The sequence below is a fragment of the Vidua macroura genome, chromosome 5, assembly GCF_024509145.1.
Source record: "Vidua macroura isolate BioBank_ID:100142 chromosome 5, ASM2450914v1, whole genome shotgun sequence".
In the NCBI taxonomy this organism is placed as follows: Eukaryota; Metazoa; Chordata; class Aves; order Passeriformes; family Viduidae; genus Vidua; species Vidua macroura.
Genome location: NC_071575.1, coordinates 1,067,411 through 1,095,237, shown reverse-complemented (window position 1 = coordinate 1,095,237; position 27,827 = coordinate 1,067,411). Strand labels below are relative to the sequence as shown.

General features: G+C 42.0%; 1 protein-coding gene across 5 annotated transcripts in view; it reads left to right on the top strand.

The window, feature by feature from the left end:
• Positions 1-27,827, top strand: part of EPS8 (epidermal growth factor receptor pathway substrate 8) — a 125,553-nt gene that overhangs the window by 23,959 nt on the left and 73,767 nt on the right. For all 5 annotated transcript variants that reach the window (XM_053978222.1, XM_053978219.1, XM_053978223.1 and 2 more), the window contains exon 2: positions 8,036-8,175. The gene's annotated coding sequence lies outside the window, so the exon portion shown is untranslated. The remainder of the gene's footprint in view (positions 1-8,035; positions 8,176-27,827) is intronic.

Sequence of the window (27,827 nt, the reverse complement as noted above, 5' to 3'; positions counted from 1 at the left end):
GAGAGATAATTAGAAAAGCTGGAAGGTATTTAAGCATGAGGATTTCCTTTTTATGCACCCTTAACTTTTAGAAGGGCATTACTGCGAGACATTACTGAAAGCATTACTTTTTAATAGACCTCAATAAAAGAAACATTAACAAGAAAACCTTTATAGAGGTAAGTGGTGGTTTTTGTCATTCTTCTGGGTTTTTTTTTTTTTTTTTACGAACTGGAACCTTTTAGAAAGCTGACTCCTAGATCAGACTTGATTAAAGGAATATTATTTTGTAGTTGACCTTTGCAGGGCTCCTGATGAGTGCTTGGCCATCGTTGGCACCTCTCTTCACCTGCAGGACACTGAGGCAGGGACCTTGTCCTGCAGCAAAGGGGCTGTCATGTTTGTTTGTCACATGTGGGATCTGAGGAGAATATCTAGGCCAAAGTCTCCAGAAACCCTTGCCTTTCAGAGTGTCCTGGCCACAGTCCTACTCCAGATTGGATTGACCATTTTTTAAAACCCAGCCAACCAAAGGAAAAAAGACAACCAAAAAAACTCCCAACCCTCCCCCCCAAAACCCCACATTTAAGCAATAAACCACATTTTTAGAGTTCTTATCACTACCACTTTGCTGCCACTTTTAATGTGATTTATTCCTATTGCAAGGGGAATTAGAAGTTATGCTCTATTGGGAGCATTGCAGATTCTTTAGAAGGAACAGAGCAGCTCTGAGAAAACTGCCACCTTGTCCTAGTTGTAGACTATTAAATTCTTGATGCTTTTTTGTCACTTTTTTTGTTAGACCTGGTATTTGGCCTGAAAACAGGTTTGTTCTCTTTTTCTTTCCCCTTTTTTCCCCTGCATGCATTAGTACACTAATAAAGGCTATTACAAACCTTGCTTTTCACAGTTGCATTGATTTTTTTTTTTTAAGGTAGGTTTAACTTGGCATGTAATTTAACATGCCTCATTGCATTATAATAAACCATTAATTCGTGAAGAAGAGGTCAGTAATGAGGGGTTCCAGAGCTGTGGTCAGTAGCAATGATGGAGCAGAAGAAGAAAGGTCACAGTGGCTGAATTTTGTCACAGGTTGCTCTGAGTCAGGGCAGAAGGTTTCTGCTTTGATGGGCAATAGCAGAGGAGACTGGAAAACATCACCAGGAGTGCAGTGCTTTGATCCCAGGGGACTATGTCAGCTAGTCAGTGATTCTGACTGGGGATAAGTGCAAAGGCAAAGGTAAGAAATGGCATTTGAGGAAATGAAGAGATGGACTGAAAATTCTGGCGTCCAGATGTCTCAACAGTGTGACTCTTCTGTGACTCCCAGGTAAAGGATAGCATGGACTGCCCAAGACTGGTTTTACAGTTGTCTATAAACAACGTCATTTGACGTGCAGGAGCACAGGGAAAAAAAATAAGAGGTTGGTAGAAGTTTTTAGGTGTTTCAGAGGCTGTGCCCATGGTGTGCTCTGTCTTCTCTTGGGGTAAAAATTTAATGAATCCAAATTTCAATACAGCTTCAAAGTAACTTCTGATGACATCATGATGGGGAAACTCCTCCTCCTCCGCAGCTACAAAGAGAAAATTATTGGCACTGAAAGTAATTTATTACTACAGACCATGCTTAAAATAACTTTTATGACCACAGTGGCTGTAGTGTGGAGGATGTCTGTAGGTGTACTGATGTGAAAACCCCTCTGCTTGCCTTTGAGGAAGGGATTTCAAAGAGCTGCCTGAATTTTTTCATTCCTTAATAAACAGAAAAGATTCAAGATTTTCCTGATAATACAGTTCTCCAGTGCTAGGAAGTGCCAGGTTCCTAATCTGTGCATAGTATTAGATTTTTACCAGTCTGAACCAAACGTTCTGTCCTTCACCTTTTGGCCCTGAGTTTTCTTAATTGTGGCATTAGTCACTGTTCCTTCGTGCTGCTTCCCCACCCTTCTTTTAAAGGGATTCCTCTTTTCTGGCTTCCTTCTTCCACATCTTGAGAAGTGTCACACAACAAATGGGCTATAATAACTTTACACAAGGCAAGATTAGCATATTTTTTCAATAAACTTCTTGATTTGTTAAATTTTCATATGAATACCGGGCGTTTTTTATGGTCTGCTTTGCCCTTCTGGAAAAGTAAGAGAGCTTGACTTTTCAGGCTACAGCAGGGCAGTTGCCTGGATTATTTCAGCTCTCATTTTACAAGAGGGCCAGCAAAGGAAGGACTTGATAGCAGGCAGCTGGGAAATTAAGTTGCTTTGCTACTGAGCACAGTGGACATTCTGCTGATCTCTAGTGCTGGGATATGCCAAGGATGGATGTTGCTCTGTGCTAGCCTGTCCATGTTCTCTGTTTTGCTGTTTCTGTGGAATGTCATGTGTTTTTTGGGTTTTTTTGGTGGTGTTTTTTTTTTTTTTTTTTTCCCCTTTGCTGAACAGGAAATGGAGTAAAAAAGGTCAGCTAGAAGAACAAGCACAGTTACTTTTCACAGCCCAGTTTCTGCTCTGAGCACCTGTGGCAAACAACCTCCCCTTCTAAGCCAGTGGTAGGATGGGCAAAACCCTGAAATGAATGCAGTGTCTTTGGGTGGTGCAGAGGGAATGCAAAGGGTGAACAGGGATATGATGGGTGTTTTTGCCACATGGCAGTCTCTAGAAATTGATATTTAGAATGTTCCTCAAGTCCCACCGAATGTGCTAAGCCTGAGAATGAAGGGCTGAGCATTTCTGTTCACATTTCAGAGTGATTAGTAAGAAACCACCCCCTTCCTGCACTCTCCTGCTCCTTTCCAAAACCCAAATTATTTTTCTTACTGCTTTTTTTCTGAAAGCACAGGTGATGCTTCCCACACATCTCTTAAGCTACAGCTGCCCATGTCAAAGGTATGGGAATTGATGCAGTTTCTGAGAGAATTCCCAATCTTATGATGTCCCTTTGTGGGCGTGGGTGGTGAATTTAATCACACCAGTAACACCCTGTGTCTGCTTCCCATTGCAGTGCTCATCCTTTCAGTCTGTAGTGGTATTTGAATAGAATCATTTAATCTTCCTAAATAATATCCTGCTCTCAGTTTTGTTTGCTTTCCCCATGCGAGCACCTAAAGAGACAGGTTTGTCTTTTGTTGTGCTAGCAAGAAATCCCAGCTCTGCTGAGGTGTAAGACCAACTGTGTGTTGACTTCAGGAAGGCAGAAACCTCTGCAGGTATTTTTATTAATAATCTCTTTGGTTCAAATGAAAAAATAATAATTGTAGGGTTTCTACTAAGATATGCCTCTAGCAGGTAGAATAGGAGTTTACATATTAATATATTTGACATTGTAACTTTAATGCACTGAGGTTCAAAAGTGGATCCAAGCTGAACCTATGAAAATAATTTTTATAATACCTAAGACTAATATAATTTGTGTCCTATTTTAAAATAGAAATAGTACTGATTGATTTTTAATTTATTATAGCTGATCCTTGCAGAGTTTGAAAACCAAACATTGTGGCAGGAGGAATCTAAAAGTAAAACCAGGTTTCATTGTCTACTCTGTAAGAAACTGAAGCTGAAAAAAATGCAGAAGTAAACAAGGAAACAGCTTGTGACAATAGCCACTGAAATACAATATCTGGCTGTGAATAAACCAGGTCTGACATTGATGTATGGAACCAAGGAAAGTATAAACACTCAAAAGGTGGCAATAATAATAATAACTATCTACATTAATTTTAAACTCCTATGGCAATGGAGATGGACAGCTTTTAGACATGAGACTGGATTTACAAAGCTTTGCATCAGTGTAAGTTACACGAGTCACAGTTTGCAGTTCTCTTGTCTTCCCCTCAGATTTCTGCCTCTCTTTGTATCCATCCCACTCTTGGGTGGTATTTTATCCATCTCTTTAGGATAACTATTCTATAGTGGAATTATAGTGCACCATTTTGAAATGATGCTGTTGAATATAATCTTTTGAGTCTCTGACTTGTACACGAGTGGTGTGGAGGCTTCCTTTCCTTTTGGCATTCTGACGAAATGATGCAGCACCTTCTCTTAGCCCATGAGAGAGAAGGGATGGGCGTTTGTGTGGCAAATGTGACAGATCTCTCTGTGGTACACTGGGGGAGCCTGCACTTCTAGAGATGCTGGATGTTGCACTGTGTGTCTGGTGAAATGAGCAGTTTTGTCAGCCCAGGAACTTTCACAAGCAGACCTGCTGCAGAGTTAGACACTGAGGTGTTTTTTGGGGGGCTCAGTATCTCCCCATAGGGTAGAGGGTGTGTTTCATATCTTTTAGTTTTGAATTCATTAGTACTTCTAAAAGAGGGATTACAAATGCACCACACTAAAGGATGTGTTGTCTCTCTTGACCTTTCCAATAATGCCTTTATCTGTGCCTTGCAAAGAGGCTGTTCCCTGTGCACTTACTCATCAGTGCCTGAAAGGCCAAAGGAGGTAAAAGCTGAACTTGGAGGAGGTTTTTTGTTGATTTTGGATTTCTTTAGTTCTGTTTTGTTTTTGTGGTTTTTTTTTTTTTGTTTTGTTTGTTTGTTAGTTTTTTCCTAGATTACATAAATGACTGAAATAGAAACAAAATATTATGTTAAATAAACTGGTATGTGATGATTTCAAGTTCTTTTTCCTGGGTGCTGCATTGCCATCTCAACACACTGCCCCTCTCTTTTCCACATCCTCAAACCCTGCTGGTGTGCATCAAGAGACTCACATTAAAAACAGAAAAAAACCAAAAAGGGAGAGAGTTAATTACAGCTGCTTAGAGTGCTGTGGAAGAAATGTTTTATGAAATAGTCAAAAAGGCTCCTTCCCTACTATTATTACAAATTTCCCAGAGAAGCAGTGGTTCTAGATCTATTCAGGTCACCACTTCCCCTCCCTTTGAAGTGTGTGACTGTACTTTTTCAAGACAAGGTTATGCCAAACTAATTGATTCTTTTTTTCCCCTTCTTTTTTAATAAGTTTGGCTGAGCCACATTGACTTGGATTAAATACAAGTGAAAAGAAAACTCACATTGGTTCAGGAAGTTTGTTTTGTGGTCCTTTGGAAAAGAACATTCTGTCCACTCTTTGTAAAACCAATACAAACAGTCTTTTGGCACACACACTATTCTTTGTAAGATACCTTACTTTAAATTATCTCTCTGTTATTTTGCAAGATTAAGTATCACAGTCCACATTTCCTGGATAAATCCTGCCTTGTGTCATTGTGCTTTTGCTTTGGAAGTCACATCTGCAGTGGTGGTTGGTAGTTTCACACGATTAAATCTTCTAAACACTCTTTGAGATCTGCTGATGAAAGATACTGAATAATGGAAATGGTGATTATAAATTTTAGGATAGTAAATGTGGTTTATGTGATAGCACTTATTTAGAAGTGGCTATAGCTCATTGTAGAAATGATCACATAAAAATATGATGTTAAGGAAAAAGAGCTGTAGAGGCACAGAGTAAAACTGCAAGAGGTTTTTATTTATTTTGTAGTTGAGGAATTGTGTGTGAGTTTTGTGGAGAAATGCCCTTTTCCCTTTTAACTTTTTAAAGGATGTCATTAAGCTACTCTGTGCTACTAGAGGAGTACAGGGATAATGCATTTCATGTGCTTGAGGCAGGCATTTCTCACACGTGAGAATCTGGCAGGAGCCTCCAGAGCTGGGAGTCACAGCAGAGAGGGAAATGTGCACTGTGCAACCTTAGTCTAACAGGGAGCAACCTCTGGTGCCCTCTTTGGATAATATATTCAGAGGAGCCAGTTAGGGGAGGATCTGAAGTGATGTTAATAAGTTGTTGGTGTGATTCTTCAAGTGTCTGTCACTTCTGCTGGCCTGGGCTCTTACTGGAAGGGAAAGCAAAGATGTCCTGTACCTTGTAGGAGGCAGTCCTGCATGTAGTAAATAATATTCCTGGAGAGTGATAAAAGCAAATCAAATCTGTCCTGTAACAGCTTTGAACTGGGCTGAAGGTTTACACACATATTTGGATGTAAGTTTTGAGAGCTATGTTTTTTAACATAAAAGGAAAACACAATGAAGAACCCCAGCCTTTTGAACTTTCTATTTCTATACATTTAAATCCAAAGACTAAAGTATTTTGAATATCATGTCTGTCTTATCTTTCTAGCAAAGCTTTTTCCTATAATTAAAAAGGCATCCATTTTTCTAATTGTTGCCAAATCCAATCTGAGTCTCCCACACAATCATTTCACCCTTCCCTCCCCCTCCCATCATTGTCTGATATTTTGTTTGCACAGTCATTATTCATTAACTGTGCTCATGTCCAGGGCAGCAAACAGAAGAATCACATTAGCAAGGAGGAGCTCAGAAACTCACCAGTGAAATCTGTTTTTTTCTTTTTCTGTTTTACATTGGCTTTCAGATGAGAACCCCAAAACATGTAACAAATTTCAGAGATGAGGAGCCTGGAAACAATGAGTGTGCTTCTGTTTGCTATTTCCTTTTCTTAGCAGAATTCTTTAGTCTTCCATTCTACTGAGAAGAATTCATTTCTATGTAAGAAGCTACTGAGATTATAAGTTACTATTAGAAAGGAAAGAGATGTGGTCTGTCCTTTTTTCTTCTTACAGAATCACACACAGTCATTAGTTAGAGTTGGGAGGGAGCTCTGGAGATCATCTCATCCAACCCCCTTGCCAAGGTAGGGCTCACCTAGAGCAGGTCACACAAGAGGAGGTGGAATTTCCAGCAAAGGGAGATTCCACGGCCTCCCTGGGCAGCTGTTCCAGTGTTCAGTTCTTCCTCGTGTTCAGTTCTTCCTTGTGTTCAGGTGGAACTTACTGTGATGTAGTTTATGGCCACTGCTCCTTGTCCTGTCACTGGGCACCACAGAAAAGAGCCTGGCACCACCTTCTTGGCACCCCTTGGACATATTTATATGTATTGATGAGATCCCCTCTGAGTCTTCTCTTCCCTGGACTAGCCAAGCCCAGCTCCCACAGTCTCCTCTTGGGAGGGGCACTCCAGACCCCTCACCATCATTATGTCCCTCTGCTGCCACAGTAGCTCCTTATCTTTCTTGGACTTCATCCATGTTCTGAAGGGAATGAAATGGGCATGGAAGGGTGGAGAGTCTTGCCTGAGGTCACTGAGGCTCGTGAATGGAAGGCAACCTCTGCTGCCTTAAGCTGTTGTGCCCATGTGTTGCCCTTTCTTCTGTGAGGGTTTCCTGGTTAGAAAAAAACCCCATTATTTGTTTATCTCCCCTTCAAATATTAAAATGCTACGTTTTCAACAGAAATAGGTGATTAACAGATAAACCACCAGTAGAATCTGGTCATATTAGTAAGCAGATTGATAAGGTTTAGTATAAAAACTAGCACAATATACTACTTCATTTTTACACTGATGTGCAACCACTGGATCGATTCAGATTGACTGAATTGACCTATTCTCACTTGTCCTATCAGTGAGTTGACTTGGTACTGCTTCTTCCTAGTTCTGTTGCTATATCAAATTGATCTGTATGTTTTAATTAATTTTAATTGGATTTATTGTAAATGGCCTTGTAAGGGAGAGGAAATGGAACCTCTCATAGAAGCCACAGGATTGGGATAATGCCAAAGTGAAGGCCTAAAGAGAGTAATTCATAAGAAAATTCTGCTGAAAATTGGTCAGATTTGCTAAAATTTGGAGAACTGGTCAGTGCCTGGAATAGTGCAGTTATGAAGCTGGAAGTGACTCCTATTGCACCTAGGTTAGAATGAAGCGTTGGATATGAATAAAGACATGAAATAGAAAAGGACTAACTCTTGAATGTCAGATTCAAAACTGAGAGGTAACAAAATTTGAAGGGTTTATGGTGGAGGCTGTTCAGTTATCCTGACCATGAGGTTCCTGTTAGCTGTACAGAGGAGTTCTTTTTGGTATTACTGGTATTTAGGAAACTCACACTGACAGTAGTGGATGAACTCTAACCAGAACTTCAGTTCTCCCTGTCATGCACTGAGGGAAATCACATTTTAAGAAGTCAGGGATTAGCAAGCTGAACTCATTGTGTAATGTGCAGCGGAATTGCAAAGCTGAACCTGTTTCTTTTCTGGTTTTCAGTGATTTGTCCTGTTGGGCAGCTGCCTTCTGAGTGCCTCTGGAGAGATGCCAGCCAGCTGAATTAAGCAGTAGCAGGGACAGCATCTACCCAGGCTGAAGTTCTAAGCCCAGGCACGTGGCGTTTGCACAAGTGTTCACTGGTGAGTTGTACACGAGCACAGCTTCTCTCTTTCCTCTCTGTCTCTTTAGCAACTGGCATCTGTTGCAGACTCTGAGTTTCTGGATGCACAGACTGGCCTGCCTCGCTTGTTTTTCCCAGAGTGTGACTGATGGGCTTGGAGAACATGGGAGTGATCCAGGGTACCAGCTAATCTTAGGAAATCCTTACTATTTGTTTGTGTGTTTATGGATTATTTCCCCCTCTCCCTCCACCGAATGAGTAATGTCCTGGTGAGGCCAAACTTCAATTCTATAGCATTTGTGTGTTGTACTAGATGATATCACTGTGCTTTTTTAACCAGAGGAGATTTTATACCCTCTTCCTTAGTGCTTCATAGCTTGGAAATCCAAGCTGTGGGGTTCTGATAACAGAAGTAGTGACTGGCTGCTGTCAGCACAAGGGTGATTAAAAATGTGTGTGTGCGTGCTGGTTCACTCCCTTTCCAGCTGAATAGAAAATGAAACTGCCCAAAGCCCTTTATGTAAGTGCATGGATTTGGTTTTTTTTCCTGTTTAAATCTCTGTGGCTGTGCGCAGACGAACTTCATCCCCAGCTTCCTTTTGAAGATGCTGTGTAAAGAAAAGAGTGAGCTTGTTCTGACCTCTGGGGCGTGATCTTGTTTCCAGCTCAGTACTAGACATAACTCTCTACAAAAGGCAATAGCTAACCATTCATTTTTTTAGGGGTAGGTGGTTTCCAGTCAGTTTTTCCAATCTGTGATTTTCCTTGATAAAACAATGGCAATCTGCTTCTTCCAGCAGCTGAAATGCTGTGATTCTTCAACAGCAAATGTGTGGAGAGCTGCCTTACACTTTGTAACACCCTGCTTTGTTTACGACTGCCATGCTGGGCTGACTGCTGATTTCCTGGGAGTGTGGCACCAAGGAATCATTGATGAGATGCGGCCTGGTCTGTAAAACACACGTTTGCTCTTAAAAACAACACATGTGCCCTTAGCTATAGCTAATCACTTAAAACTCTCTGTGGAATTTGGGGGAGATAGCCCCTCTAGACAGGGAAAGAATCCCATTAAAGCATCAGCATGACACAGCTCAGCACCAGGTGCTGGATTTTCCTATGAATATCAGAGTAGGGGCTTTGTGCTTTAGGCAGAACTACCTGAAGGTCTCTTCTGGAGCAGCAGGAGGAGCCCCCTGTAAGGATGGGTGCAGGAAGGGTAAAATGCATCCCGGGCACTTGTCTGGCTCTTTCAGGTTCTTGCCATATTGTTAACAAGGCTGGCTGGAATATTTGGACAAAACCCTGAAGGTCAGTGCTGTCCTGAGCTGTACAAGCTACCTTGATTAGCAACAGAGTTGGAAAATTACCCCGGCCTGAAAAATGATGAGGGCAATTCTGCTTTATGCTGGAGGGGGCAAAGGCAGAGCAAGGAATAAAAGTACATTATTTCAAGGTCCAGTAGCCTGTCAAGCCAGACTAAAATAAGTAGGCTTTAATTAGTGGAAAGTTTAGGAAAACAAATTTGGTGCTATTGTCATATAACAAGTTGGAACTTACCTGTCCTTAAGTTCCTTTGTTTTTATTGCTGCTGCTCTTCCTGCCTCAGTTCAAGGGTAGCAGCTTCTATCTTGGGAAACACTGAAGGTAGATGCAGTTCCTTTCTGCTGCTGGAGAGCTCTGAACCCCAGCACTTAAATAATGCAGCAACTTTAGTGCTAGCAGCAGCACCTTTGGAGGAGAGAGGTTTTCAAATTGTTGCAGTTGATTTTCAGGGTGTGTAGAAATAGAGAAAGCAAGGTAGTTATTGAAGTACCAAGCATTTTTAATTTAAAATCGTTGTCACTTGGGTAGGTGCACTTCTTTTTCGCTTGTAAATATTTTAAATTGTTAAAATTTAGAGACCAGAGATTTTTGTAGAAGCCAGAGAATTCCAGCAGAAGCACATCTGTGTCTTGGGCAGGGGGACACCGATTTAGGACAAATGTCTGTGTGTTGTGTCTGAGGTGTCAGCCTGACTCACAGGATGGAATGCCTGCGTGGGGAGGAAGGCAAAAACTTTTGCTCCCTTGTAACACGGGTGGGAAACCATCCCCGTGTGGGGAGGTTCCCTGTGGAACTGCACATCAGCAGGAAGGTGCGTTGAAAATTCACTTTATTCACAACTAAAGCCTGAGTCAAGCCAGTGCCTGCTTATCAGGTCAGGTGGTGCTAGTGCTGTGCCACAAATCACAGTGCTCTGAGTGCATCCAGTTCCATGGCTTTGCCTGTGGCTGCACTTAGCCAATGAGTGTGAACTCAAATGCAGGTTTTTAGTTTAGCAAATGAGTGTGAACTCAAACGCAGGTTTTTAGTTTGTTGCTTTGGTTGGGTTTTTCCCCACCCCCCTATTTCTGAGAACACTGTAGAGCACAGAACTTCAAGTGCAGGGTGTCTGGGGAGCGTCCTGCCCTTGGGGTTGAGTGGTGGTTTGCACCTTGCTTGCAATTCTGCTCCAGTGCTGTTTGCTACCTGCAAGTGCAGTGTAGACTTTTGAAACTACAGTTTGAACCTTCATCTGGAAGCTGAATTTTCTTACACTTTTTCTTTTTTTTTTTTTTTTTTTAATTTCTAGTTCTTCTTAATTATACTGCCAGAACAGTATTATCATAGAATCATAAAATATTTTACATTGGGGGAATCTTTAAAGGCCATCTAGTACAGCCCCCCTGCAATGGGAAGGGACATTTTCAAGCAGACCAGGTTTCTCCGAGCACCATCCAACCTGGCCATGAATATTTTCAGAGATGGGGCATTCACCCATCTGGGTAACTTCTTTTACCACCTTAATTGTAAAAAACTTCCTTACATCCATTCTAATTCACCCTTCTTTTTCTTTAAAACCATTATCTCTTGTCCTATTGCAGTGGGTCCTGATAAAAGTCTGTCCTTATCGTTCCTACAGGATCCCTTGAGGTACCAAATCACTGAAGTGATTGGCTATTAGAAATATTAGAATCAGGTAAATGAACCTCCTGCCTCAGGTGGTTGGATGCTGAAACACACTGACAGAAATTCTAAACCATCAAAAAGATTAATGCTTAGCTACCAATGATTCTTTTAAAACTCAAGAAAAATGATAGCTTAAGCCATTGGTGTGAATCAAACCACTCTTTTGTTAACATAAATTTTGTTTGGATCTGAAACTACTGAAGGTGGATGGATATTTCTGATGATTTTACTACAGCAAAACTTAATTTCTATTTCTTGACAGGAGTAAATGAGAGATAATGAGTTTTTATTATCTGCACCAATCACCTGTGGCTTTGATTTAAAAAATAAAATTCCTTGGAACCATTGGATTTTTTTTTTTTTTTTTAATCCTGTAATTCAAAACAAATGGTTACCCTGTCTTTTAAATCCTGAGACCCGGCTGCTCAGGTGGGGGCTGTGCTTTAGGACAGGTAGAGAGATGTGGGCGTTTTCAGGGCTGTCATACCTGTGGTGAGGGCTGCTGGCTCTGCAGGAGGAAGCTCAGTGTCAGGAAGGAGAGCCCCGCTGCTCGCCGAGTGTTGACAGCTTGTCATTACAGACTCTGCTTTTCCCTCCTGGCTGCTAGCTGAAAAGGTTTAGGAATGACCATAATCTCTTTCCTCCAGTGACTCGGGCAGTATCAGGGTTTGTTCTTTCCAGATTTAGGGGAAAAGAAAAAACCACTCCGCTTTTCGTTTGTGCTGAGTTTCCAATTATTTTATTGTCCCGGTTGGATTTTCGTAGCATATCCAAAATCGTTAATCTCCCGTGGAGTGAGAGAGGATGTGAAGAAAAGGAGTGGAGAAGGGAGAGGAAGGGCAGAATGGTAGCTAAACAGACTGGGGTTTTCTTGGGTCTAGGTGGGGTGTTTATTTTACAGCAGCTGTTCCTGGCAGCGAGGGGAACACGTGGAGAGGGTGGGGTGACAGTGGCAAGTCATGGAATACGGCACTTGCTCACCGTGTGGCACGAAGGAATTGTGATCTCTCTCCTTTTATCCGGGGTTGTAGAAGAATTTTATTGTTTGATGCAGCAGTGTGGCCATTCTCTGCTCTGGGTGTGCACGCTGGGGTGCTCACAGCGGAGCTGTGAGATCCAGTGCCACAAAAACAAACCCAAGCAGTGAAGTCCCCTGTAGGGTGCAAGCCGAGAGCACCTTTGCCCTCTGTCATCAGAGGGACAGGGCTGGGTGAAGCCAGTCAGTCTGACTTGGCTCCCACCTTTGTTTGGAGGTTGCTGTGGTGATGAATAACCTTTGCAGAGGGCGTGTGAGCCTGTGTGTGCTCCTGCCTTGGCTCTGGCAGATCAAACAAAGCCCATGGCTTCTCACCCCACTACCCTGGCAGTGGACTGGGCTCCCAAAATAAGCTAAACCTGCTGCCTCAGAGCTGGCTATTGCCACGGTGGAGATCTAATCACCACTTTGCCAGGTTGCTTTCCCAGCAGGCAGCAGGAGCCTGGGTGATGGCAAGCAGTGGCTTTGTTCCCTGGCTGGCAGGGGAGCTGATGTGCCTCATTTGTGCAAGCTTATGACACCTGAGCTTTGTCTCCCTATCTGCCCTTGAGGAAGGAGAGTAGATAGAGCAAGAGACTGGCAAAGGTGCTCTGTAGAAGGAAAGAGGGAAATATTATTATCCAAAAGTCCTGTTGTTTTTTTTTTTTTCCCTACCGTTGCAAAGATTACATTTTCTATATTGAGGAAACTTTTGTTTCTTTTTACCCCCCATTTATCAATAAGTGTTACAGCAAATTGTTGTTAAATTCTCTGCAGCTCAAAATAGAAGTGTGTTTTTCATGCTAAGACACAAAAATCTGACCTAACAACCGCACAGTGATACAAAAGTGTGTGAAATCTGGGATTCTACATAAGCATTGCATGCTTTCCTCATGAATTCACACAAGTACAAGTATACTCGGATGATACAGGTGCTACAAGCATCACTTCTAGGTAAGAATTGCCTTCAAAAAGGTCTTTGAAACTTGTTTGCCCCCCTTCCTAGAAAACCCTAGCAGGAACTGGCAAGAATGAACTGCCACCTGAGGGAACTCATGGAGAATTTTCCTCCCTGCATATCGCCCTTCTTCCCAACATCTGTGAGGCTGCCCTGTGCACAGCTCATAGGAAGTGCTCTGTGAAGAACTGAGTCACTCAGAGATGATCCAGTGGCCATGACAAACACAGTGATGTTTAAAATGTCTATTTTTGCTGCATAATTCCTGAAATTTAAATTAAAAAAAAAAAAAAAAGAATGTGAATTACTCAGCTCTGTGTCAGCTCTCCATCTCCTCACAGACCTTCAAAATGGGTGGTTTCATTTGTCAGGCTGTGCCTTGTTCTTGGCACTGAAGGACCAAAGAGGAAGAGGAGAACTTTTTAAAAGCAGTGAGGCCTGTCACAGTGTTTAATTTGATGGTGGCAAAGGCAGGCCCATGTCCCTCCATTGCATCACTGATGGATCTTCTTTCTGAGTTACAGCATTGGGGAAATAACCTCTTCTCCTTTCAGCAGCTGTTTGAGGCTTGTCATCTTGAAGCTGTCAGCTCCTTTTGGTGACTTACTTAGTTAAAATCACCTTCAGTAAGGAGTATTTAATTACACCTTCTAATACCTTATTCAGGCTGCCCTCCTGGATTCTGGGGAATCTGGAGAATGCTGCTAAGAGAGCGGAGCCAGCATTTACAGGAATGAATTAATGGCAGTCCCATAGCTGTGATTTTTACATCTGACACATTCTCCAAGGCTAGCACAGTACCTCCCATACTCCTTCAAATTCATTTGTTCCATTTCAGCTCAGCCCTTTGAAATATTTTGTGATGAATGAGCGCGCTGTACAAGCTGGTGATCAGGAGCAGCTGTTCATACTCGTACATTAAATTGAATCCATCTGTCAGTGGGCTCTTGAAAGTGTGAGTTTCACATTGTCAGGAGACCTGATTGCACCAGAGCGGTATCTGGGTGCTGTTTGCCAAAAAGAAAAGGACAAATCTAAATGAAGAGTGCTTGGATGGGCTCTGGGATACCCCTGTGGCCTCGAGCTGTGACTTAGGCTGCTGAGATGAGAGCAAGGTGGTTACGAGCAGCACTTCTGCACTGGCATGCAGAGAGTCGTTCAGATGTAGACTGACATTAGGAGCTGACTTCAGTGAGCTTTGTAGAACTCATGTGTGGTGGTTGCTGCTTGGTTTTTAATCCTCACCCTTTGACCTCATCACCAGTTCTTTAAATCTTTTGGTTGTAGAGTTTTTCTTCAGAGGATGAGCTGAAGAGGAGAAGAGGTGTTTTATTCAAATCAGCAAAAGGAGACCACACTGCTTTGTTGTTTGTTTGTTTTTTCCCCCCCAGTATGCATGCATCATTTTTTATATTCATTTACAAGTAGAGATGAGCCAAATCTATCTCCTGAAGCTGTTTTGCAAACTGCATTTAAGGCAAAATTTCAGCCCAACGAATGGTTGTTTCCTGATTGCAATAATTGTTCTCAAAATTTTAAGTGGCTGTTTCAGTCTGCAATATTGTCTGTAAATGACACACTGGATATGGAAGCCAGCTGATTCATGGCCTGAAATAGGTTGGTCTTATCCAGGGGAAACTTCTCTTGGTCTCCTTCTTCCAGTTTGCTCCTCACCAAGACTTTTGTGGTGTGTTCGTGCTGGTTTGTGTGTGCTGCTCTAGGGAAAGGCATTCCTTGTTACCAGAAGCTTATTCAGCCACAAATATAATCTTCATTGCATCATTTCACTTTAAGACAGGCAGCTTCTCTTGGAGGAGCAGAGCTTCCTTTGCCACTGTAAAACTTTTATTGAACTTGCAGGAGGGCCATGTTTTATTTCTAGGCTCTGCAATGGTCCCTTTGCTGGGGACCACATCTCCTGCAGCAGGGGGGAAGCCCACCCGTGTTTCCCTGCAATAAGTGTCTCCACCTCACTTTTTTTGCAAGCCCTGCAGCTCAGCAGTGCAGCTGCACTGCTGCTGCATTCCTGGTGCAGGGCCCAGCCAGCACTTTTCAATTAACACTAAATTCAGTGCTGGCAGAAGCACAGAGAGGGAAAAAAAAAAAAAAAAAAAAGTAATGCACCAAAACAGAACACCCACGCTGGCTTTGTGGGCTTGTATTTTGTGTCTGTTATCCTATGGTAAAAGGAGAACTCAGCTTTTCTTTAACGCAGAGAAGGCAAGACTGAAGCCTGTTATTTCTGTGTACCTGGTAAATATAAATGATTTTTTTTTAGTGGAAACTCATTAACGTGTTCCACATGGAGAGGTGAGAATTGCACTTAGAGTGAAGAGATTGATTGATTGATGTTGGCTTGTATTAAGAAAATATGGCTAACAGAAGGAGTCAATACATCTTTTTAAACTTTTTTTCCCATGGAGTACATTGTTTTTCTTGCATGTGTTTAATGAAGGAACTTAGCAGGAAAATGCTATTGCTTAACAGTATCTTGTTATCTTGCTTTAAAATACTTAAGAGTGTTAAAATACAGTTATTAAGGTCTGGCAGTCATTTGAGCACCCACTTGGGACTGTGGATTACAACCATTCTCTACCATCATTTACCATCTGTAAAGGAGCTGCAGATGCAGAGGAAGCATTCAGTCCTTCCCAGGCAGCAAGGGCTGTGCACCAGTGAAGTGTGTGGAGCCACGGTGCTCTGCAAAGCCATGGACAAGCCTGTCCTGCTGTCTGGGAGCGCTCAGACCTCTGCAAACTGCTCGGTTCCCATCCCTCTCTGGGCAGCTTGTTCCAGGCTGAGCCACCCTGCCAGGTCAGGGAGTTTCTCCTCGTGCTCAGGTGCAATGCCCCGAGTTCCTGTTCGGGATGGGCAGGCAGGGCACGCCGAGCCCGCTGATACGTCAGGAAATTGGGAATTCAATTCCTGGTACCTTCTCTAGCCTGTACTGATCATAAGGGATGAAGTGATGTGGTTTTAAATCCAAGTTCTTTTCCTTTGGCTTTTACAACCTGTTTTGAAATATGAGGAGTTTTGGCACCATTGTGTGTGCTGTAAGCAGAAAAGCTGATTATTTTGGACAAAAGAGGAGGCTGCTCTGCTAATTTCTTGGTAGACTTAATTGCTGACAGTCTGATTCATCCTAGACAGTACTGACATGTCCCTATGAATTTGTGTTGGGTAGGGTGGTGTGCTCCCCAAAGAGTTTCAGGAAAGCAGGATCTTTGACACCTGCCTGTTTGGAGGAAGGTGCAGCTGGTTGCAGCTAATAATTCCTATAATAGAGGTGAAGTGCAGGAAAATACACTGTGTAGCCAAGAAGGAAATGCACATTCCTTCTGTGAAAAGGAAAAGTTCAGGATACTGGCAAGGCATTCATACACATGTACAGTTTTATAACACTGAGCTGCAAGCACCAGTTCAAGGCTTCAAAGAGGAATTTTAACATTTTAACATTATTATTATTATTATTATTATTATTATTATTATTATTATTATTATTCCCTACTTTAAAAGAGCAAGTTGTTTTTATAAGGAGGGTATTACTTTGGTTTTCATGCTGATCCCCCTTCAGCATTAGGAACAGACTTTATCTGTCTAAAATTCTCAGCAAAGATCACATCTGCTTTATGTTGTGGTTGATCGTGGAGCTCTGGCTGTTACCAAACACAAAAATAAGAAGGCAAATGGATCAAACATGAGTCATTACGGTTATGTGTTGCAGAGGTGGAGTAATTTTTCCTTGTTTCCCATAATTTTTCTCATGCAAATAAAACTGTGGCTTCTCCTTCTTATGTAAATGAATTATTCTTATAGGTCTTGCAAATCTTTTCTGGATACTTAAGGAGAAAAAGGTAGAATATTCCTTGTAGAGGTTCATGTTTCTCATGCTTCCTACTCTTGTTTGGAGGAGTGAATTCCCACCAGAACTCTTTCTATGTCTTTATAATCATTACTTATCTTAAAAAAAAAAAAAAAAAAAAAAAAAAAAAAACAACAACAAACAAACCCCAAACACAAAACAAAACAACAAAAAAAACCTCAAAAATCTTTCCACTATGTGACCATTTAGAAAAGCAGTGTCTCACTTTAAATATTTAGAGTTAAGCATGCTTTTAAAATTCATTATCAACATGAGAAGTACAATTAGCCAAGAAGCTGTAAGCCACAAGCTGCTTTCCCCTGCTCTCTTTCCCCAGTCATTTCCAGCTTTCTGTACTTCCCAGTGCTCCTTGTGCACCCGTGAGTGGGAATTGCTTTCTCTGCCCTCTTTTCACTGGGCTTATGTCCATTCCTTACAGTTAAACAAACCCTTGCTATTGAAACAGCAAAACCTTCCAGGTTTTATATAAAACTATTTATATAAATTGCTATTTATATTGCCATTTATAATTTACCTTAGGTGATTGTAAGTGGGAGGAGTTCCTGAAACCTACTGCTGTTCTGACATTCCGGCTTTGGTTTGAGCAGCTGTGGGCTCTGGGCTTTTCCTCAGAACTACCCAGGTGAGCTCAGCTCCCAGGTGTTTTTAACCTTTGGTCTCCTGCCTTGGTTCCCAACACCTGGGTGACCTGGCAGAGCAAAGCTCTGGGGAGGTCGTGTCCTGTCTGACAGCCAGAATACGCCCAGCCTGTCACTGCTGCTCTGACTTGCCCCATGCTCAGGTGTCAGGTGCTACATTTCCTGTTGAAATAATAGAGCATGACATTGTGTCCTGTAGATTATGTCTCCTGTATTTTTTTTTTAATTTTTATATGACATTATTATATCTTTATTTATGACATACAAATTTGGAAGGGATTGAATAGGTGTGGTTGAAACGTTAAGGGGTTCTTGCAACTGGGGCATGGCAGTGATTTTATGAGCTTGGTTTTCATTGTAAACAGTGTTTCAAAATATATTCCGTGAGGTTTGGGTTGGTAAGCGTAACACTGCAAGTAGCATTTGTGTCGCTAGAAAGTCTCGTTGTTTCTGCACTACTTTGTAAATTTAGAATTTTTTTTTCCTTTCAAGTTACATGCTTTAAAAATTACAATAAGTAGACAAGTATACCTTTGAAAAGTCCTTATCTCCTGTGGTATGACAGCACAATAAAATTGATCTTGGTCCTGGGGGCTTTGAAAAGACTGCAGTAAAGGTGCAGATGTTTACCTTGCAAATGGACCTTCTCTGCTTTGAAGGATCTGGTGCTTTAGTGCTTTGTTGAGAGGGCTTTCATGACGCCTTCAGTTCCAGCACTCCGAGCAGCCCTGCTCTGGTGCTGCTCTCCGCCCCTGTGAAATGCTGAAAATGCTAACGGGGCGGATCGGCGCCACACAGGAACAGGGTAACCATGGACTTCACAGAGGGCAGAAATCTCGTTTAACGCCCTTGGAAAGCTCCACCAGGAGCGTCAGGCAGTACTTTACTCGCAGAGGAGATGACATCTCTTTGCTGATATGCAAAGTCATTTGTCATGTAGGGAAGAGGTAAAGCAGCACCTCCAGCGTCAGTAGTGCTGGCTGTGTCTTAAAGCTTGCGGTTTTGTTTTTTTTTTTTTGAGGTGGAGGTGCGAAAGAATGTGTTACAAACTGCCGAAGAATGTGTTGTTTGCTGTTTAAGGATTTTATTTATTTCAATTGTCATTAGTCAGAGTAGATACTGGAGCTAGTGCAGGGTGGACCTTCTGAATCTGATAGCTCTCGGATGATAAAACTGTGATTAACACAACTGTCCTGGGTTTCATTTGAAGTCATTTTACTGATACTGAATTACAAAGTTTATACACTTCTGTTTCAATTTGTTAATAAAGTAGAGTCCAGGTTGATTTTATATGTGAGAACACAATCTTTATCCCAAGGATTTCCTTCCCAAGTGTTAGGATTTTGTGCCAGAAGTCATGAAGGGTTCTAATTCTACCTTCAGCATTTGGTTAAGGCTTAGGGGCAGTGTAGACTTGCAAGCAGATGCTGCAGTAGAACAACTGAATTTTTTATTTAAGTAAAAAAAAAAAAAGCTTGGCTTAAATGCAACCTAGACTTTTTTTGTTTGTTTGTTTGGTTTTCTTTTTTGGCTGTTGGATATATAATTTTAATCAAACTGAAATTGTTTTCAAATGCTATAGAATCACTTGTTTTGAGTGCTGTTCTAAAATAAAATGATGTTTCCATGCTAATTTTGCTCTGAACTGTCCTAACCATTGAGAGAAGGTATGAGGAGGGCACACAAGCTTGTTCCTAGTTTTAAGGCTTGGGAAAAAGAGTTATTGATATGTAAGTAAAAATCCATGGTGAATCTGGTTAATTCACCAGAATTAACCCAGGAGGAGAATAAGACGCGTCTCTCTTGGGGGATTATTTTGTTTACAGAAGATAATCTGGTTTGGGGTGAGGTGTGCAGGCGGGTCTGGGACATCTCCCGGGTGGCTGCTTTAACAGTCCTGTGCTTTGTCAAGCTGTGCCCACGGCATGTGAGGCTCTGTGGCTGCAGGAGCAGCCTCTGTTCCCGCTCAGTGGAACAGTCTCAGTGTTCCAGTTTCAGTGGAGCTTCCACAGGAACGTGCAGGGCCTTTGCTGTGAGGGCATTTCTTCAGTTTGACAGACCATTCCATGTTTTCCTGCTGCTTTCAGCTGCAGCCTTTCAGTGGGGTTTGTCAGGTCCTGAGGAGTGATGTGGAGCCGTGGCCCAGGAGGGATTGGGAGGGCACCGTGCCCTTGGAAAGGAGCACCCCCTGACTCTGGGGGAGCGTGGGGCCGCTCTGATCTGCTCCAGCTGCAGTGGCTCCCTGAGCACAGCTGTCCTTTCCAGCCTCTCCACAGCGGATTCCTGCACTCCCAGCAGGATGCACGTCCTCCACGGGGAGCTGGGAGGGGGGAATCCTCTTGCATGAAAAGAAAAGATGCAAACTGGATCCGTCAGCTTAAAACTGGAGCAAACTGGTTCTAGCTAGCCCAAAACTGTTAGAACACAGCCCAAACAGTTCAAAGTGGTTGTGGCCAGTTCTGACTGGTTCAAACTGGTTCAACCCAGGTCAGAACAGTTCTGACTGATTCCAACCTGTTCCGACCACTTCAGTCCAGAACGGTTCTGACCACTTCCAGCTGGTCCAGACCTGTTAAAACCGGTTCCAGCTGTTTGTGACTGGTTGAAACCATTTCTGGCCAGTTTCAATCTGTTCCATCTGCTTCAAACCTGTTTCAACTGGTTCAACCTACCTGTGACCAGTTCAAACTGGTTCTGACTGCTTCTGGGTGGTTTGCCCCATTTCAGCTGGTTCAAACCACTTCAAAATGGATTAGACTGGTTCCAACCAGTTCAAACTGGTTCCAACCAGTTCAGGCGGGTTTTAAGTGGTTCAAACTGGCTCCAGCTGGTTGCAACCAGTTCATGTGGGTTCAAACTGCATCCGATGAGTTTGAACTGGTTTGTTCCATTATTCTGTATGTTCATTCCATACCTGGAGTGAATTGTGGCTGCCTAAGCCACCACAGTCAGGACGAGAGGAACAGCCCCAGCTCTCCCCTCAGAACATTTGTAGCTGCCACGTTGCTCAGTCATGGCTGTGCTGTAATTATTCCAAAATTAACATATTTCCATGCCATTTACTAACCAAGGTCTAATAAAACAAAGATCAGAAAATTAAAGTATTGCAGAAGATCCCATTCTAAATTTTTACATCTTTGATGTGGATACTTTTCATAAATAGAGCAAATGCTTCTAATTATGTTTTCTCAAGCAGTTCTGAAGAGGTCTGTCTCCTATTGGATCCTAAATTCCTAAAATTGCCTACTCAAATTTTATTCAGGATCTCTGACTGTTATTAGAACCTATATTTTGCACATGTAGATATTACATGATCTTTTCAAAACACATTAATTCTCATTTAGAAACTGTATGTTTCTACCTTAATCTTTACCTTTTTTTCCCTCCTCCAACTGGAATTGGTTGGATTCAAGTGCTTATCCACACTTTACTGAGGAATATGAATGGCCTGAGTGCAAGGTAACTTAGGACACCTTGCTCATCCTGTATCTTGATGTATTCCAATAACACAAACTCTCTCCAGAATGCATGGAACACTGAACTCTGATCTTGTGCATGGCAGAGACAAGGTTATGGCTGGTTCACCTATCTGTAACCATGCTATCTTTGGCTCAGTCATTTTCATAAAAAGCTGAAAGTTTTGGTTTTGGTTTGATTTTTAAAGTTCTTTTACTGAACTGAACTTTGAGGATTGTCTCATGCAGCATATTCTTTACTGTTTGCAGTGGAGGAAACATGGGGGTTAATTTAACAAAGCTACCCACCATTGCTTCTTTCCTCACACAGCTGAATTGCCTGGGAGGAGAGCAAAAAAAAAGGGTGTCACAGGATGGGAGAAAATCATACAGCAAAAAAAAGGTGTCACAGGATGGGAGAAAATCATGCTGGAGTTTCAAGGAAGAAGAGGTTGGGTTCAGTAACTGTTTGGGCAGTCCAGGGATTATGGCTTTGAGTCCTTTTGTCAGGGCAGTGACTCAGGGTGGAACACGGATGGACACACCTTGTTGTCACCTGTCAGCTTTGGTCCTGCTGGCAATAAAGAGAGCTGCAAGGGCCAGGCTGTTTGAGCAGAAAAGGGAAAGGAGGGCTGCAGGGAGGTGAGACAGAGGGATGCTCCTCACTCCCCTGTTCCGTGTAGAGAAGGTGGCAAAGAGGGAATTCCATCTGGAATCAGCCCACTGGAAATTAGCAGAGACACACTGAGCTGCAGTATTACTCCATTGCTTTGGCATTAGCACTTTTAATTGCCTTTTTTTTTTTTTTTTAACACTTTTTTCCCCCCAGGCACAAGGTCCTGCCCTTTGACCTCTCAGTTCTTTTGATAGAAGCATCCTTTGGATGTCAGTGTCCTGTTCCTTGTGTTTGACCTTCAGAATTAGTCATCTAATTGTGGAGTGGGCTGACCCACGGAGCCTGTGCTTGACCAAATTGCTAAGAAACAACTGTGAATACTAATGATACTAAATATGGGGCTCTTGACATCCCAGTGCTTGCAGAAGCAACTGCAGGTGTTTTCCCCTCCCGTGTCCAGGCAGCCCCAGGAAGGAGCAGTGTGATTCAGCATAAGTGGCTTTTTGCTCAAACTCCTTATACCTGAAATCTGGTTCAAACTACACTTGAAATGCCTCCTCACATTTATTTCACTGTCTACTTTTCATGATCTGTGTTGTTTTTTAATATTGATGTGATATTTCAAAAAATATTACTGTAGAATAATTTCTTCAGGAGACCTCCCATTGGCATTTGGACAATATTATTAAAGTTTGAAGTTTGGGGGTTTGATAAAAGAGGTGAAGTTGATAGCAGTAGGAAATGTTTTAAAATGACAAATTTTGCTTTTTTAAGGTTACAATAAGTTGTAGTAGGATTTAACTTGAAGTTTTCCTTACCAGTTTGTAAGTTGGCCTGAATGTCCCCCCAGGTTTTGGAGAGAAAACTGTTCTTAGTCACCTTGCCCTGATATAGTTACTTTAGATTTTTTTTTTTTTGCACAGTTAAGTATGTTTAATATCGATACTTTAATACTTTATTTTACATCATTTGTGCTAAATAGAGTGTTAATATTTTCTCATCAGCAAAACTGTGAAATTGCAAACAACCCTACTCCATGTGCGTGAGAGGACTTTTAGAATTTTTCTATGTATTTTTAAAACGCCCTGAATTTGGGCTGTGCACGCTGAGCCACATTAAAGGATTCCCTGGTGCAGCTTCCCTGGGTCTGAGTGCCTTTTAATATGATTTCACTTACAGTGGTGCACAGGCTCCAGCAGCCTGGAGAGCAGTGATGACTACTTCAGATGCAGCACTGATGGCTGCCCTACTTTTGGATTTATTCTATTCCTCAATTGCCTTCTCCACAGCACCCAGCCTCCCTCTCCTCCTGCCTTGAAAAAGACACTGTCAACTCCTCTGTATTAAATATATATATATATATAGTATATATTTCTTTAGTGTGAAGGAATAATACTACTTAGAGTTCATCAGACTTTTTACAGCAGTGTTTGTAATTATTTTGCTTTAGAAAGAGAACTTTCATTCATTTTCATTTGTGTGTTTATTTATTGTGTGCTGCTAAAGCTCTTGCTGAGCTTCCAAAGACAAGTTCTGACCATGAGCTAAGTGGATGCTTTCAAGTAGCTGAATAATAATTGAGGACCTCAACATGTGGGAAAACTGACTCTTTTTTCTTTTTCTTTTCTTTTTTTTCTTTTTTTTTTCTCTTCTTTCTGAAGGTTAATTTTTTTCCTTCTTTTTACCACGCTTTGTATGCTGGGCTTTACACTGATATTTGGCACATCCAGTCTGAATTCCTTTCAATACATAATTAAAGAGAGCAAAACAGAAAAGGCTAGATTTTAAAATTTCATCTCTTTGAGTTTTATTTTTCTTTTTCAGTTCCAAGGGATGCAAAGCCATGAAATGAGTCTTTGCCTCTTCCCCAGGAGCCAGCACTCCCAGCTGGGGCCAGGCTGGACTCTTTCCTTCAGTGTTCATAAACCTCCCCTGTTGTCCTTCAGTTTTTGAGTTTTACTCGTAATTTAAGGAGAGTGATGGGAGTGGAAACCACGGGAATGAAAGTGCAGCAATACAGCCATGAAAAGAGCACTGAGGAAGTCTGACTTGTAGCAGCCTCTGTAGGAGTAGAATTGGATAGACAGTCTATGAGTAAATTTTAAACCTCTTTTTACATTTTTTCTTTTTTTGTATTTAACATTGTGGTGGTTTTCCAGTCACCCCTTCTCTTCTCAGGAAAAGTCAGGTATGCAAATTTAAATTGCGAAGAGAGGCGTGCAGAAACAAAACTGAAAGCATCCTTTCTCCTCCCATCCCTTTTTCCCTCCTTGGTTTTTTTTTTTTTTTTTCTTTTCCCTTTGCTTGTAAAAAGAAACAGGAGGTCTGTCTTTGCTTCAGAAGGAGAGATCTTTCTGCACTGTATCAAAGTGCAGGGGGCTGTTAATCACTTACACGTTTTCAGCTGGAAACAGAAAATCAGCCAGGCTATTCAGTTCTGTGATCAGCCAAGGAGATAACTCTGAGAACTGCAAGGAACCATTTTGTTCCTGTTTTTATCTGAATCAGGAGAGAGGGAAAAGAACTGTAAGTTGGTGACAGTTTGCATGCACAGATGTGAATGCTTTAGTAACCATCGTGTCACATAAATCCTAGAAGACTGTCCAAACATCAGGGTTAGCCTAGAAAAAATATTGCTATTTATTTTGCTACCTGAGTTGTCAGAGTCTACTAAAATCTCTGTTTACAGCTGAGCTTAAATGTGGTTTCATTCTGTTTGTAGTAAAAAACGCTTGACAAATCCAAGCTATCACACTGCTTATGAATTAGAACACACAGTTTTTTAAACTTTTTAAACAGAAATACAAAATGAGAACATTGCAGCATATCAGTGGGTGTGATAAATGGAGAAGCTGCTTACCCAGAGCCAAAGCTCCTTGAGAATCTGTTTGCAGTGGTGTGGGGTGAGGGGGCAATCACTTCTCCAAAACAGCACCCAGATTTACTAAAGGATTGTGTAGAGTAGCAAAGGGCAAAGCTTCTGAAGTGTTTGTTAAAACCCAGAACTTGGTGATTTCAGAAAGCAAAAATCAGAAGAGGATTGGAAATGAAGGTGACAGAATGACTTTTAAAGTCCAGAGAGGTGGCACTGAAGGGATAATTACTGCATGTGTATGTCCTTAATGTTTTTAACAAGCTGGATCAGCTGTGTGCTAGGTTTAGCCAACAGTTTGATTTCTTGAGCTGTGTTTTCTGTGTAAGCTCTTTGTAACAAAGGGTTTGGCACCAATGCCCTCTGGCAAGCACCTGTCCAGTCAGAATCCATCTGCTCCTGCACTGGGTGGTGTTTGTTTGCAGAGTTGGAGGCAGGTCCCTTTCCAAGGGGATTCTCTGTTACTAAAACAATGTGTGCAGCCACAGGCTAACAGCTAAAAGCTTCACCAGCACACAGGACTGGACCGAAAAACCTCGCTGTGGGGCTGTGTGGATGGACAGGCTGATGTGAGAGGTTTCTGATGTATTTCTCCATTAGCTCACGTGTGTGTGATCCAAATGAAGGCCATGCACAGACACAAGAGCTAATCGTGGTTGTTGAGCGGGTGAAAGAAATGCCAGCACTTATCAGGTTTCTCTCCTCAAGCCCAAACAAGGAAACAGTTCATAAATTTGAGGGAACATCTGCTGATAAACTCTGAAAGTTTGCTGCTGTGTTCCCCCTGGGTCATAAGGACTGGCACAAAAGTATAAATCCTGATGATTCCTTGTGAAACAAGAACACAGTGTGCTGCTCTTGGACTATCAGGGACACAAAGGGACATTTTCCTGAGACCAGCATGATGCTTGCCTGCTGACTGAGAGCACATGCTAGCAAAGTCTTGTGTGAGAGGAAGTAAAGCGTGGAGAGAAATAGTCTGTCTCCTGTGGTGAAAGATGTGCTGCACTTCCTGATTGAGGAGGTGTAAAAGAAGCCAGATGTGAAATGTTTCAGAAGGGTAGGATGTGGCACACAGACTAACACAGCTGCAGTTGGTGTGAGGCCTCAGAGGAGCAGGAATAACCCCAAGCCTGCCTTGGGAGGGGAGGGATAGCTAGAAATGGTTTTCTCACCTTTGAAATCGTAGAATAAAGATACATTTTGCTTGCATGGCCGCTTCTCACCAAAAAGCGCATTTATTTTTAAACCAAGCACCACCATATGAAATGCATGGAGATAAGTTGCTATAACTGTTTCTGGTGTGCAAATGTTTGGAGCACATGTAAGCAAATACTCCACAAAAAGCCAGAATCTCTCCCGTGCATCCCAGGCCTGTGATGGGATCAAGAGGCTTCACAAGCCTTCCCTGCGTGCCTCCCCTGGGGCACAGCCCCACCTTGCACATCTTTGAGCAGCCCAAACAGCTCAGGGTGTTCCTGGGGTAAAGAGGAACGTAGCAGCAGTGATAAATAAGTGCAGGAAGGTGAGCCAGTGGGAGAGGCCCTCCCTCTGCTCCCCAGAGCTACCTTGGCTTGCAGGTGAGCACTGGCAGGGCTCAGTCCTGGCCCCGAGACAGCTCTGCTGATGTTCACCTGATAACGACTCAGCCTTTCATGCCAGGTTAACCTGAGCAGTATTTAATTCTTGCAGAAGCTTGGCATAACTAAAAGGCTTGGCAGCTTGAGTTATAAACCGCCAGGAATTTGAGAGAAGTTGATCTAGTTTATTTTATAGCGTGCCAAAAACTCTATTTAAAGTGTCTGACCTCAAGCTGCAACAAAAAAGAGAAAGTTCCTCTGATCTTCTTTGGCACCGTTTTCAGAGTCTTTCAATGTAAAGAAAATATTTTGTTGATGTCTACCATCCTCTTAAATCCGAAATATGCAAGGAACGAAAAGCTCTGATTATCAGTAACACCATGAAACTTTTGGTGGGCTTGTTTCTGTTCCCTGACCTAAGTTCTTGACTTGTTCTTTCGTGTCATGAAATGAAATGTCTCTGACGTATCAACAGCACGTACAGAGCTACTGGCACAAATGGAGTGGTTTTAGTGAGAATAGACATTGCCTACTAATTCAGTCTCTGTTCGTTAAGACGAGCAGCTCATTAAAGCCCTCACTACTTCTTTGAGGCAGAACTTCTTAGCTAGAAGAGAAAAACACTGCTTGGCTTTTAAGAAGAATTTTCAGGCTTGCTATAAGGATTTTTGTGTGGGCTTTGTGGGGGAAAAAAAAAGCCAGTGTGACGTGAAATAGCATCTTACATGATGCTCACTGAGATGCTAAGAAAGATGCAAGCACTTCCAGGTGGAAATACGATGTATGCTGTACCTGATTTAAGAGAAGTAGTTCATTTCCAGGAGCTTCAAGTCAGATAATGGTAAAAAAATCGTGGTGATGTATTTTTCTGTGAGTCCTGAGCAGCTCTGAGAGCAGGTCTTATCCCATCTGTTTCTTCTTTCAGAAGCATCCTTATCTCTATGACTTTGAAGTTCTAAAGAGCAGACTCTGTTACTGATTATTTTAAGTATTGTGAAAATATACTCCAAAATATTTTAGACCCTCACTTTCAAGCATATCTTTCCTAATAATTTCTGTAAGGTTTGCAAGTTTGAATGCTGAGAATTTGCTTTTTTATTATCACTTACCAACCACTCCTGTAAATTAAAATTTAGTCATGTTATGGTAGTATGATAAATTCAAATAGTTTTTTCTGGCCTATGTTCTTCCTTGAAATGATGAGCTGGTCTTCATGTACAAATTTTGTTTATTTTATGTACTATACCCACAGCCTACACATGTGACCTTGAACGTTGGCAGTGAAAATTGCTTGATTAATCTTTTACATCAACTCGCTGATTCTCTTTTTAGTTTGATTTCATTCTACAAAGAGAAACTGCAGCTCTTGAATCTGGAAAGTGCTTGTTTAAAAGTAGTTTTATGAGGCAGGAATTTCTGCTCGGCTCTTCATGGAGCATTTCCCAATCTCTCAGTCCCATCTCCCTTCCTGAGCGTTTTCGCATCATAAAGTCCGTGCAGAGCAAAGCATGCTCTGATATTGTCTCTGTATCCCATTACCTGTTCCTGAGTGAGGCAGCAAGAAGTGTCCAGATACGTAAGTGAAAATGAATGAGGAACTTGGCTGTTTATGGAAGACACTAGCACTCAGTTTGCTGCACAACAGCAGCGCTGATATCCTGTCTCA